Here is a 13,458-nt window from a genome sequence, read left to right on the forward strand (position 1 = left end):
TCAGCAATTTGCATCATGCGTTCGAAATCATTCCAAAAAACTCTTCTCGAGAAGTAAGAAAGGGACTAAAAAGGATTAACACACATTTCCCTTCTTTATAGTTGTCAGCATTTGATTTATTTATTCGCTTAGAAGAGAGAGGGGCGCATGGAAAGGGAAGAGTCACCAAATTAATAATGGTCATCGAGGGGCTCCCAACATCTCCAAAGACTAGTTTTTCACGAGCAGGCTTAACCTGGGCGGCCTTAACCATAGCTTGAGTGCGAGACTTTTTTAAGGGTTTGAGTTTATCATCAAAAGCCATATTATTATCCAGAAGATCATCGAACGCACCTAACAATATTTTAGTGTCATCATTGTCCACGACTAAAACCATGGGCCACATGTCTACATACTGATTCCTGGTCTTAAAAGATTTAGATTTTAAGACATATGGGGGAGATCTGATTAAATCCACTAACGAAACATTGGATGGAGGTTAAGCTCTCTTTGTCACCCTAAGAAAGGTTTGACAACTTAAAAGAAAGGTATTCTTTTCCTCGACCAAAAATATCATAGTTCTAACATAAAGGGAATTCAGGATGGCAAACTACATCCATGGCCTCCCCTCGCAACTACATATATTAGATTGGGCCTCAGTCGTAACAGGCTCAATCACCACATAATGAAATTTATAGTTTTTTAAAGATTCGGTAAAGACCTCAAACAATTCTGGAGATTGTTTGAAGTAAATTAAATCATGAGGAGGAGGAGAGCCTTCCCAAGCAACCAAAAAAATATGGAAGAAGAGTCTAATAGAAGCCTTCTGATTCAGATATCGACACACATACTGGAAAGCTCGAACAAAGGCCTGAGAGTTAGGGTGAAATAATGAAGGCGTCCAAACTAGATAACAAAGGACTTCTTGTTCAAAGGTAGTAAACGACAAGAAAAAACTCATATCTTAAAAGATTACGTCAAACATTGTGAAAGAATGATTGGGAAAGTCTTGACATATTCTATCTAGAGAGGTCGGAATGTTAATTTTCCAATCATTAGGAGAAGTTTATACTTTAGCAGCAACTTCATAGTTCTTTGATTTCTTTGAATCAGCGTAGGCATGACAAAAAAAAATCATACTCAACCGGACCCAACCACCCCGCTGATGACTTCTCAAAAAATATACTGATAGTGTCGCAGTAATAAAAGATTGAATCCACAGGGATTGTGCTCGACCAAGCCAATAATTGTGCAATGTAAAGGAAAAATAGTAAATAGGGGGATGGGGCGTTCAAGTTTTTAGACATAAAATAAATTACGAGTTTGCAACAAAAGTAATTAAGAGATTTAGGTTGTGTATTACAATCCTCTTACCCTCTCTCGTTGATGTATGATGCCTTGTATGAATGGTCTTATCCTTATAATCTCACGACGAATTAACAAAATCGTTATAGTTGATCCCTCACGAAATAACTCACTAACCACTACTCGAAGCTTTCTATCCCTAATCCGCCAACGTAAGCATGATTAGGATATGTACAAAACGTTAATTCCCTATGTCACTACTCAAGGTCTTGTATTTATATTCAACCAGCGTAAGTAGAACAGTTTCCTTAGGTCCAACACATAGGCTAAGGGTCAATAATCCATATGTGTCCAAAATCATATTAACAGAGTATCTCAAATAAAAAGCATTAAGATTAAGCAACAACTAAATAAAATTATAATTCAAAGGATTCATACAAATTTAAACAAACATATAATACCAACAAGATTGAATAAGGTTCATCATCACACAACCTAACCTAGAGAAGCTTAGTTACTCATAGTTAAAATTACAATACCAATTGAATAAAGAAGAATATCATATGAATTCCCTTGAAGGATTGGACTCCAATGCTCTCAAAATCACCCTTTGATGTTGTAAAATTGTGCTCCCTGTGCCAAATTTCATAACTCTTGTGAAATTGCAAAATTTCCCTTCTTAAAGGTGTCAGAATGCACCAGAACGCGTCAGAAAAAGACCCAAAAAATTGACCATCGCGCGGCCGATGAAGCTTTTAATGCCCTATCGCATGTGCGATATTGCGCGATGGTGGATGTGATTATTTCCTAAGCTTCACTCGTTTTGCTCCTTTTTCACTCAAAATTTTACTAAGTCCACAATTTACACACTTAGCTATTTTCACTTCATTCTTTGGTCGTTCCTTCTCATATTTGCTTGACTTTCACTTGTTTTACTCTGATTCTTCGAATAAATACATGCAATGACGGACTGTCTTCACTAGCCCTATATCTAACGGGAAAAACTGATTTAATAGGGGCGTGATGGGTGCGTGGAAACCCAATTTTTAATTATGGGTGCAGGGGATGCTAGTATCATCCCCGCACCCACCCCAACCCCACCCAAAGCTTTTAAATTTAATTTATTATCCTTATTTATAATAACTTTATTACTCATTTATCCTTCTTAATCTTAATATATCAAGTTTATTAGAATTATTATTCTTTTTTTTTTGTAAATACAAATTAAATAAAAATGACCAAGTATTATGAGTATTCTCAAAATGAAAAAGTATTTAGTTTAATTTTTTATTTTTGTTATTATGAAAAAAAAACATGCATTCTAATTTATTTATTTTATAATTTATGCAAGTGAGTGTGGGACGTGTAGTGGTGTATTCGTCGCTATATGATTTATTGATTAAACCATAAGCAAAGCATACAATGAATCGAGTCGCCACCGCACTTTTATTTATCCTAAGGACTGGTTAAAAAGCGAACAAAAACCTAAGAAGTTTTACACGTAGAAAACCAATGAAAAAGATCAGAGAATCTGAGTAAGGGGTAAATTACGCAATGGGAAGGTGTTAGGCACCCATCACGTCCTAGGTACTCCTAGGGAGCCCTTTTCACACTTGTTGTATAAGAAAATGATTATTTGTTTTGACATATTGTGCAAACATGAATGGGATGATGAGAAAAGAATGTACAAGTTAGTTATTTTTGTGTTCGAACGGATGAACCCGTTGCCTACGTACCTTCCATCAAAGGTAAGGATCAAAACGCCGTAGTTCGGCTAAAAGATTTCCAAAAATTAGTGAGTTCAATTTTAAAACACAAGCACTAAGGCTTTTCATTACCAATGGGAGAAAACTCAACCAACATCAACAATCCACCATGCGAGGACGGCTTCAACATACTAGTGAGGGGTTAACCCTATAATAAGTATGGAAGACTTATAATCAACTCACTAAGGATAAGGTAAGAATTACATCAACCACTATGGTAATTAAAACCTAAGGCTAATGCATGAAAACATGTTAACAATGGGCAAAGCCAAAATAATTGAATGGGTGAAGTTAATTGATTATGATTATTCACAAAGTATGGTCAAAGTATGATTAAGATTGATTCAAAGAAGTGTTATGAAAAGTGAAGTTTGAAAAGTCAAGGACTTATGGTCCAAGTTTCTAATTTGAAAAGACATGAGAATGTTTGCACAACAAGTCAAAGTTTTTGAAAGCAAAGTGTGAAAAGTTTGGGACAAAGAGGGTATGGATGATGGAATGTAAAACTTCTTAGAAAGGTTCACCTCTTGAAATCATATAGAAGATGATTCAAGTGTGTCCTTAGGAATGAGCGACAAAGCAAGTAAACAAATAAGAGCAAGGTGATACCGGATGCCATCAATGGTCTTATACCAATCTCACAAAGCAAAAGCGGATACCGGATACCACTAAATGGATTTACACCAATCTCCTAAAACAAAACAATGATACCGGATGCCATCAATGGTCTTATACCAATCTCACAAAAGCAAAAGCGGATATCGGATACCAATAAATGGGTTTACACCAATCTCCTAAAGTAAAGCAAAACTTGGATGTCGAATTCCAATCTATCTGGACTTATACCAACCTCCAAAGTATGGTCATAGGAATACAACTGCCACATCACATGGACTTACAACTGCATCCTCTCATACAACAAACAAGAGCAAAAAGATATGAGTGACCAATGAGGTCTTACACTCTATCCTTCCATATCATGGGAACAAAAGCCAATCAATATGGACTTACAATTGTCCTCAATGGGCAAACAAACATAGATCACAAAGATATGCAATGATGATCATGTAATAATTAACAATCAATAATGATGAATGCACAATGGCAAGTAAGCAATCATGTTCAAATGAATCAAATAATCAATCAGACAAGTTCAAGTAGCACACACTATAACCACACAATTGGGCTCAATCAAAGGTTGGACTTTAAAAGTCAACTGGAATAGGGTAGATGGCGCTCTTAACCTTGACATTGAGAGCCAAGATGAAGCAGATGAAAGGATATGAGGGGTGTGCCTCATCACTCTTATCCCTGGTCAGGGAGAGCATTGAATATCAGAAGGTGGGGGAGTTCAGAAAGATGGAACTCTCTCCCCAAAGTTAGACTCGATAGATCTTGGGTTTTTTACTCAACATGCATCAAACACAAGTAGTGTGAGCAATGTGAGAGACTCACAGAATAGTAGGAGATAGGCTACATATCTCTTGGATTCTACCAATTGCCTTATTCAAAGGACTTTACCTGCTTGGGGACAAAAAATAAACACACAAAGACATTGCCTCTTAAGGAGGACTTCAGACAGTTGCCTGGCTAAATAACAAGCCAGGTCTTCCAGACTACATGGAGACAAGAGAGTCTACCTCAATGCTTAAGCAAAGCAAAGCAATAGCTAGTTCTCAAGGAACTAAAGCGACTATGGTACCTGAAATCAATCAAATATAATCAGTACCAATCACAAAGTCAAAGACAAGCAAGGTAAAAACCAACAGATAACACAATCAAACATGTGCAAAGCACAAAGCTCAAAGCTCAAATGAGCTAAGCACCCTACAAAACAAACAAGTTAGTTTACAATAGTCAAATGAAACAACTCAATCAACTTGCATTAATTCCTTTAAAGCACTTTGCTTCTTAACCTGAAAAGTCAAAGTCAAACTCAAACATGAGAAGTAAGACCACTAGGACAAGCCTAGGGTCAAAAAGGAGGAAAAATCTTAAAACAGCAAGTGAAACATGATCAAAACCAAGATAATTCAATTAAGAAGAAAGCCTAATTGGTCTCATATCAAAACAATACACCAATTTCATTTCATGCACAATTTAGGTCAAAATAAGCAAGTGTGAACCACATATGAGTAAACAGAATGATTACATTCAAACAAATACCAAAACAGCTCAATAAATCCCACAAAAATTCCAGATCAAACAAAACATATTCAATGAGCTACCTATCAAATTTCATAGCATTTGGACACGTGGAAGTATGGGAATTAAATCAGGAAATCATGGCATGCAAAAATCAACCCAAACAAGGTCATAAAGTGTGCACCAACTTCAATCAATTGTAAAACAGTGACAATAAATTGGAAATGAATGGGACCAAAGGCAAAGTGAAGCTAAACATGTCAAGAAACACTCCACCAAATTTCATCTTCTTATGATAAGGGATGAGCATTGAATAAGCTATGGAAGATGATCACTCAAACAAAGTTCACAAAATGATAAACAACAAACAAAAATGCCAATCAAATAGGAAATGTATCAACAATTCCTACAAAAATTCATGGTGAAACTAGACATACACATGATATCACATGCAAAAAATCAGAGCCATAGACCTAGTGTAAGCATGGAAAATTAAATCATGAACACAACATAGCATAGTGTGACACATATTGTCACACTCAAAAAGATCACATCATATCTCTCTAACCAGGAACTCAAAATTAGCAAACTATACATCAAAATCCCCAGGAAAGAGTTAAGAACAAGCATGTGAAATTTCATTCATTTTGGATAATGCATGATTATTTTATGATCAATATGGTGAAACATACATATAAGGCACCTATGTCAAAGATCATTAGACAAGTTCAAAAATCCACCAGGCACAACTTCAATTACTATGCCTAAAAAGAACTAGACAAAATTTGGAGATTATCAAAAAAAGTCCCATTCAATTTGGATCAAAAATGGATTTAATATGATTTTTGGAAGTTTGGTAAAAATATGAAATAAATATTAACATTTAAATGAAATTGGATAAATGCTGAGTGGCATTTTTGTAATTCACGGAACCAGGGCGCAAAACGCCGCGTTTAAATAAATTACATGGCACGGCGCGATTGGCTCTTTCGAGCGGGAAACAAAATTCAAACGAAACGCATGGCTCAGCAAGATCAAACACGCGATTTTTCCAGAATTTCGTGTTCTTCGTTGTTCTTCATTCCCAGAACTCGTGATGAACAAATCTCCATGGAATGGCACAAACCGCATATGGTTAGAACCGGCATTCAATCAGGATCATGAATCTAGCAAGCATTTCAATTAATTTCACTCATGCTAACGAGATCGAGCTAAAACAGTTTTGCATTCAAATGTTCAAATCAAGATATCTTCACTAATACTCAATGATTCAGCACGATTCAAATTGCAGTCTATTCTATGTCGCAAGATCTATCTAAACCACATGCTGATTTCAAGAATCGAAGATTTCGAAAATTTACCTTGTGATTATGCAGTGAGGAATCCGCGAGTGTTTGGCTCCAATTCAGTGAAACAGATGGCCTACAATAGTTAGGAAGGTGATTGGAAGGTTCAGCACAGCTCAGAAACGCACGATCATGAAGAATTTTGCAGCTGCCATTGATGAGCAAGCTTTGCAACAGTGAGAATTGGCACGGTTTTCTTCCTTAATTGCTTCAACAGACCTTGAAAATTACCTACAAATGATGAATGCTACAAAAGAAAGCACAAAGATCAAAGGATTCTTGAAGAATTGATGAAAAAGAGTGTATGTGAAAATGGAGAAAAGTGAGAGAATTTGTGAGATTTTTGGATTGGATCTGAAAAAATGATTCCTTTTTTCAATTCTGTTAGAATTAGGCTTTTATACATGCTCTTAATCCACCCTTTAATCATGATTAAGCAAAATTGGATGATTAGCAAAATGAGCTTGTTATGTCAAATGGCCTTTTTGCCCTTATGCACCTTGAACCAATGGAACAGTAGTTTTTCACTTTGAGCAAATCATAAAATGCATTTGGAAGCTATTGGAATTGGTCCCATTTGAAAATTCCTTGTATTTTGAAATTTGGACTTTTTTTCCACCAAAAATTAAATGGTCCACTTGAAAAATGACCTTTTTATGTGAAGGTTTTTGATGAAATGTGATGATGGATTTGGATAGTACACATCAAATGGGATTTGCTCAAAAAAGAATCATCCAATTTGGCCTTTCCATTCAAAAGTTATGGCACTTTGAATTTCAACTTTTTCTGAAAATGATTTGATCATAAGTTGCCAACCATAAATGGGAAATGAGTGTTCTTGGACTTTTTGGAAAGGCAAGAACAATATCTTCAACTTTCATGTTGGACAAATTTTGATTTGAAGCTTGCTTCATGATGTAATTTTGAGGAGAATGACTTTCCATTTTGGGCAGGTGAAAATTACAGGTCATTTCCATTTTTGGAAACTTTTTTGCCTGACTTCAAATCCTTCAACCTTGATCTTTGAAATGCCAAATGAGGCTTATATGGACATGAATGAGACCTTTCCAACCATCTCACACCTTCAAATCCCTGATTAAATGCACAGTTGACCACAGTTGACTTTGCTAGGGTTTTGGTTGACTGAGCCATGTTCTGATGAATTTCAAGCCTTTTTCTCTTGAGATCTTGATGCCAAATGATACCATAACTCATATGAACTCTTGATGAATGATCATGGTACCCAAATTCTTCAAGAATGGTCACCATCTAGCTCAATGGCTGATTTTGACTGTTTGACTGATGATTGCTTCAGCTACAAGAAACAAGGTTAGATGACAATATTTTTGCACTTTTGGTTAGATAACAAATGAAAAGCAATGATATACAAATGCAATACATGCTTGGTGATCAAGAATCACACTCACAAGGTACCCACCCACTAAGAGGGAAGCAAAGGTGCACAAATGATCCTTGAGGCAACGATATGACATGATATGATGCCTTGAGGCCATGAGGGATCTTAGGGCAAAAATTGGGGTCTTACAGATGCCCCTATTTAAGGTCATTCTAGCCGGAGAAGTGAAGTTTAGAAATCTTCATATCGACGCGGTAGAATGGGCTTAAATAACAGTAATGAGACAAATTTTGGTCCCTAAGAGACCTCATGATGCAGATGTATGCATGTAAAAGACACAAACTCTGTGGGGATATAGTTCACACAGAAAAAAAAAGACGATCCATCGGAGTAATACACTCACCAGGAACAGAGACTCTAACAGGACTCTCATGGGGATAATAAAAGAAAAAGAATGCGTGAGCAGGACACGACTTTGAGTTGGGGAAAACACAACTGACACAACGTGTGCAAGACACGACTCTGATAAGGGGATAACAGAAATCAGACTGGAGACCTTACTGGGGAAGTAAAGGACTCAAACTGGGGAGAGAAGCAATTCCAAGGGAACACAATCCAATGGAAAGACTCAAGCTGACTCACGAAATGCGTGTACTGGGGGATAACACCAATACAGCAACACAAATAGCAACACAAATCCGCTGGGGAAATCTAGAAAAGACTTTCCAGGGGAAGCCAAGGATGATATGTTACCGGTATAAGGGCAACAAATTCAGGAAGAATGAATATCTAAGACCGGTATAAGGGTGAGAGATATCAATCAATCCAAACATCTGAGAAAGACCTGAAAAAGGTACATCAACTCAGGCAAATCTGACTCCACAGGGGACCAAGGTCATAATAGGGAGCAGAAAGGAAGGAACACCAGGGATACCGAGGTATATAATAGGTGACCGACCGAAACGTGAATTGGTATATATGCCAAGACACTCATCATCCTGAAGAAAATTAGAAAAACAGACTTGTTTATAGGATGGATATTCAATTCCACAAGGAATATGAATCTTACTCTGCGGAGAAAACAATCAAAAGATTGACCCAAGAGTGCATGAGACATATTATTCATTACCGGCAGACCGTGAATAATATACTCGAAAAGGAAGAGACACCAGAGATACCGGAGTATATAATAGGTGACTTACCAAAGACGTGAATTGGTATATGTGCCAAAAACACTCATCATCCGAAGGGAGGGCTTGAAAAAGCAAATCGACTTACAGGATGGACATTCGAATCCACAACAGGAAGACGAATCTTACTCAACTGGGGACACAAACCCAAAGAGTGCATGAGATATAATATCCATTACCATCAGAACGTGGATAGAATACTCGCATGAGATATATCATCTATTACCGGCAGACCGTAGATAATACACTCGCATGGTAAGAAACACCAGGGATACCGAAGTATATAATAGGTGATCTACCGAAAACGTGAATTGGTATATATGCCAAAACACTCATCATCCAAAACACAAACTGGTTAAAGGATGGGTATTCGATTCTACAAAGAATACGAATCTTACTCTACTGGGGAAGATCAACAAAGGATTCCAACCAAAGAGTGAAAGAGATATATTATTCATTACCGGCAGACCGTGAATAATATACTCAACAGGAAAAGACACCAGAGATACCGAAGTATATAATAGGTGACTAACCAAAAAGAGAGACAGTCGATACCAAGCATCCGGGTAACCGAAAGACAACTCAAAGGGGATAAATTGCAAGCATCCGGCAATCATCCAACAACAAATATTCGACTCCGCAAAGGGAAACAACGAATCTTACTCGACTAGGGAAACACAGAAGGCTTCAACTGAAGAGTGCATGAGATATATTATCCATTACCGTCAGAACGTGGATAACACACTCGCATGGAAGACTATCCACAACCGGTATAAGGGTTAACAAAGGATAAATCGACCAAAAAGAAGGGCATCGGGATACCAAAACTAGGTATATAATGATGACCAATCAAAGAAGCAACCATCATTACCGAGCAAACGGGTAAATGAAAGGCGATCCGCTGGGAATGAATTGCAAGCATCCGACAATTATCCACAGGGACTGGCTGGGGATACATTGATAAACAATCAATGATCCGGGGAACAAATCACTAGCAACCGGTGAAAAGACCCACTGGCAACTTCAAAAGGGATAACATTGCGAGCATACGGCAATGATCCAGAAGACAACTTGCTGGGGATAAATTGCTAGCATCCGGCAATTATCCACAAGCAAAAGGAGTATCAACATCGAATCAATGAATGAAGATAACCACAAAGAGTAACCATCATCGGTTAGGATGAACAACAAGGTTAACTCTGCAAAAGGGGAAATTAGGGTTCACAACTACCGAATACGGGGTAGAATACCAAAATATGGCTGTCATACTGTGAACTGACTTTAATGTGTTTTTTAATCGCAATGTCGCGGTTAGCAAGAGTCGCCACCGACTTTTCTTTTATCCCATAAGCAAAGGTGGAAAAGAACAGGAAAGACCTTAATTTAGATTCTTAGGTTCGGGAGGTACATTATACAAAGGGAAGGTGTTAGCACCCTTTGTATCCATGGTTATCCATGGGCTCTTAATTGCTCAATCATTTATGTTTTTTCTCGTTTGAAAAAGTGTTTGAAAAATGTGTAGAAAGTGTTTTGAAAATGAGAATTTAACTTTGTAATGATTCTTGTATGAATGTATACAAAGTGGTTATCTCGTTTAGTTTTGAAAGTTGTTTAGAAAAATATAACTCGGCAATGATTCTAGTGCGAATGTATGCCTAGTGGTGATTTTCTAGTGGAGGTTTTGAAAGGTGTAAGGTGTGAAAAGTAGTTTTAAATTGTGAATAAGCAATTAAGAGTTATACCTATCCGAGGTCTTTCCGGGCATTTCCTATCCTTATGAGGGTAAAACTGTCCTTACTATTAAGAAGTAAGCAGTTTTATCCTTTGGATGTAAAAGGGTCATCGTAGGGTCATCGATTGATCATTGAAGGCAACAGTTGTGAGGATACCTTAGCATTCGAAGGGACGATCATCATTTAACCGTAGGCTACACCGAAGGGTCATCGAGGGACAAAGGCAACATTCGAGGGACTATGATGATTTAACCGAAGGGTCTTTGCTAAGTGCATCCCCATATTCGCGGGGCATGACCGTAATACCGTAATCGGAGGGTAACAAAGAGAGGTCCAAGATCACTTATTCAAAGGCAAAGTTTTACAATTAATTATATAGCCGTAATCAATTAGGTAATTAGGTCCACATTAACATCGATGAAATCAATACATTAAAATCAACTAGAGAATTTAGGATGAATCTCCACATTAAAATTAAGTAATTCAGAATCCATCTCCATAGGGATATCCCACACATAAGGTGGAATACCTAGCCGGCCGTTTCCTCGGGAATATGTAAGCCTTTACACAATTCAGCACACGGGTTAGAGCATCGAGATAAAGTACAATTGAAAATCGCACCACAAAGTAAACACAACAGTCATAAAGTCAGGCCAAATAAAGCAGAATTATAATGAAGCTTGATTAGACAAACATAAGGCAGAACAGAAAAGAAACAAAAAAGCCACTGTCTCGTTCGCTCCTGCTTCGCCTAGCGAAGGCTTAGCGAGTACTCGCTACAAGCTCGCTTAGCGATGTGCTAGCGAGCGGCTGCTGGTTTTGAATTTGATAGCAGCATGGTCTCCGGAACCCTGAACTTTGTGGCATTGAATTACAGGAATAACATGGACAAACATTCAGGATATTCAAGCATATTTACATTCGCATGTGAAATCAAATTACATATCCGAAAATTTAATCATGATGCCTTATGTATGTAGAGATTATCGATTAAAAGCATAAAACATTAGAGATACGCAAACCTGTTTGCAACCGAGCTGCGATGTTGAAGGGACTGACCACTCTTGGTATCGGATGGAATTGGGCGGCGGTAGCTTCGGAGCGGAGGAGCGGCCTTCAAGGTTTCTTTACTCGGAACTCTCTAAGGTAGCCTCCAGGGTTTCTGTGCCAGGGTTTTTGTCCGTCTTCGTCTCTGTCTTTCCCCCTTTTCGTTACTGAAGCTTGGCTATTTATAATGCTCTTGTTGTGACCTAATGGGCTCAGAATGAAGCCCAGAAATTCTGATATTCGCAAGCTTCGCTAGGCAAAGGAGTTGCTCGCCTAGCGAGCAAGCTAGTTTGGGCTTTTATTGGATCTGGTGCTTCGCTGGGGCGAGTGTCATAACGAGGGGTTCGCTAGGCGAAGGAATTGCTCGCCTAGCGAGCGAGCTAGTTTGGGCCTTTTTCTGGAGTGGGTCCGTTGTGAGCTGGCCTTTTGTTCCTTTAAGGTCAGTGCCTTGCAGAATAAGTCGGAGTGCTTCGAGAAATGTTTTATAAGATTAGTGGGCAAATTTTGGGGTATGACAGCTGCCCCTGTTCAATATTCTTGAACCGAGAGAGTTAGGATGGCAAGTATGCCATTCATGGTCTGGAGGTGGAAGATTATTGAACACTAGAATGCCCCAAAAATTTGCACTTGTCAATTAGTCTTGACGGAGATGGGCTTAAAGATGCCATCCAGGAAGTTTGATGATGAGAGCTTCAGATTGTGTCGTACGTTAGGCGATATCTGAAGACATGGGTGTCATATCGGGTCGTACGTTAGACTGTATAGTGAGTCCTCTATTATGCTGTCGACTTCGCCGGGGAGTCGGAGTGTGTTATATACTGCTGGGGATAAGGGATCAGAATGGATCGTATGCCAGATCGTATCTGAGTTGAAGATCCAAATGGGTCGTACGTTAGACCGTGTTGGAGTTGTGGCATGTCAGGCTGCATCTGAGGATGAAAGGGATAGTCATACGCTAGACTACACTTCAGAGATGTATGTATGCTAGGTAGCATCTGAGGGAATGAACATCCAAATGGGTCGTACGCTAGACCGTCTCTGAGCAGAACGAGCTGTCCGTTAGGCTGGATCTGATGACGAAAAAAAGGGGTAGTCGTATGCTAGACTACACTTCAGAAATGTACCGTACACTAGGTAGCATCTAAGGGAATGAAGGTCTAACTGGGTCGTACATTAGACCGTATCTGAGCAGAATGAGTCGTCCATTAGGCTGAATCTGATGATAAAAGGGGGGTAGTCATATGCTAGACTACACTTCAGAAATGTACCGTACACTAGGTAGCATCTGAGGAGATGAAGGTCTAACTGGGTCGTACATTAGACCGTATCTGAGCAGAATGAGTCGTCCATTAGGCTGAATCTGATGATAAAAGGGGGTAGTCATATGCTAGACTACACTTCAGAAATGTACCGTACACTAGGTAGCATCTGAGGAGATGAAGGTCTAACTGGGTCGTACATTAGACCGTATCTGAGCAGAATGAGCCGTCCATTAGGCTGAATCTGATGATAAAAGGGGGTAGTCATATGCTAGACTACACTTCAGAAATGTACCGTACACTAGGTAGCATCTGAGGAGATGAAGGTCTA

The sequence above is a fragment of the Lathyrus oleraceus genome, chromosome 7 (assembly GCF_024323335.1).
Source record: "Lathyrus oleraceus cultivar Zhongwan6 chromosome 7, CAAS_Psat_ZW6_1.0, whole genome shotgun sequence".
Taxonomy (NCBI): domain Eukaryota; kingdom Viridiplantae; phylum Streptophyta; class Magnoliopsida; order Fabales; family Fabaceae; genus Lathyrus; species Lathyrus oleraceus.